The 1,674-nt window shown below is 33.2% G+C and overlaps 1 pseudogene; it reads right to left on the bottom strand.

Annotated features, from left to right (window-relative positions):
* Positions 1-1,099: 1,099 nt before the first annotated feature.
* LOC111650705 (olfactory receptor 52A1-like) lies at positions 1,100-1,673 on the bottom strand (annotated as a pseudogene).
* Position 1,674: the final 1 nt, after the last annotated feature.

Here is a 1,674-nt window from a genome sequence, read left to right as displayed (position 1 = left end):
GAAAAATAAAACCCATTATATTGAATGATTTGTTGTGCCACCCTTCTTTATTTTCTTTAACGACATGTAGAATGGAATCGTTTGAGTTTTAGATGTGTCTTTTCATTCATAAAACTGTTGTTTCACAAAAGACAAAATGCTCATGTAGAGTTTTTGTTCACATGGGGGGGGGGTATATTTGACCTTATACATGTCACTACATGAAAGTTATGGCAGAGTTATGAGTGTCATATTAAGCAACAGGTGAAAAAATTAAGCAACTGGTTTTAATAAATAAATTAAAAATAAATAAATAAATAAATAAAGAGATATTGGCACATTTTGTATCTGTTTTTGATGAGACTATATGCATGTATATAACTATGGAGTAAGCATTTTCTTTATGAGTGCTATCAAACTCCTTTATGTTTTTTTTTCCTGTGCGCCCACCAAACCAGATGGGGGAATTTTGAAAATTATTCACAAAAATAGCTTTTTCCTTGTGCTTCTATTGTCTTGGCAACCTGAGCATGTCTGTTCCTAAACAATGTCATTATTATGTACATTTAAAATAAAACATAATAATAATAAATAATAATAAAGAGCATGGGACATGCACATCCATCTTATAGTATTCTTATTTCTGTTATTGTAACAGTCATAGTTAAATTTATGCAGTTATACTTGTTCAAAATGTTTTGAACTATTGTTTTAAGTTAAACATTATTAAAATGTGTCTTGAAAGGCCATAAATGAGAGGATTCAGAACTGGAGGAATGACAGCAAACTCCAGTAAAATGTGTTCATCTCTTCAAGATTATACCATCTTAAGGCAATATCACCAAACAGAACATAACATTAAACAATGTTACAGCAAAACAAAAATATTGTTTATAGCACATGATAATTTTACAACATTCCAGTCAGATCAAATCACGTTTTATCTCTTTGCCACTAAAGGAAGCCTGATGGGCAGAGAAATGCATGCTGCAAAGAAAAAAGTAGGACAACCTTTAAACAGTTTAGGAAGTCATCTTTCTGTGATAGAGTAAAGGATGAGAACGGTCACTTAATGGGGGCATATGTGTAATGAAGGTGGTTAATTCACAGCACAGATCATTCATATGATCAGTGTAGATTCTAGTAATGTTCTAGAGGAATTCTTCTTAGTTTGGGGTTTTTCCGCATAGCATCCTGAAAATGTGTCTTCTAATTTCTGGTAATTTAAGGCCATAGACAAGAGGATTCAGAACCGGAGGAATGACAACAAATTCTAGTGACAAAATTACAGCCACGAATGGATTTATCTCTTTAAGATTTTGTCGGCCCAAGGCAGTATCAATAAATGACGTGATGGAATAAGTCACAAATGAAATAATATGTGGAAAACAACTGTGTAATACTTTCCCCTTGATTTCTGATGAGTTCATCCAACAAGCAATGACAATTCTCAGATAAGTATACAAGATAAAACTAAAGGGAAGGAAGGCCATACTTATGGCCCCCAACATAGCAATAACATTATTAACAGAAGTGGTAAAACATGATATTTTTACAATATTCCAGCTGGCACAGTATACCTTATGTATATTGTTACCACATAGAGGAAGCCTGACAATCACAATAGTGCTTACTGTAAGGTTACACGCTGGAAATACCCAAGCAAAGAATGCCAATGTATAGACAGTTTTACGG

The sequence above is a fragment of the Seriola lalandi genome, unplaced genomic scaffold (genome assembly GCF_002814215.2).
Source record: "Seriola lalandi dorsalis isolate HSWRI2012SDOR001 ecotype SW California unplaced genomic scaffold, Sedor1 jcf7180002052710, whole genome shotgun sequence".
NCBI classification, from domain to species: domain Eukaryota; kingdom Metazoa; phylum Chordata; class Actinopteri; order Carangiformes; family Carangidae; genus Seriola; species Seriola lalandi.
The sequence above is the reverse complement of the archived record's forward strand: the minus strand, read 5'-3'. Positions and strand labels throughout refer to the sequence as shown.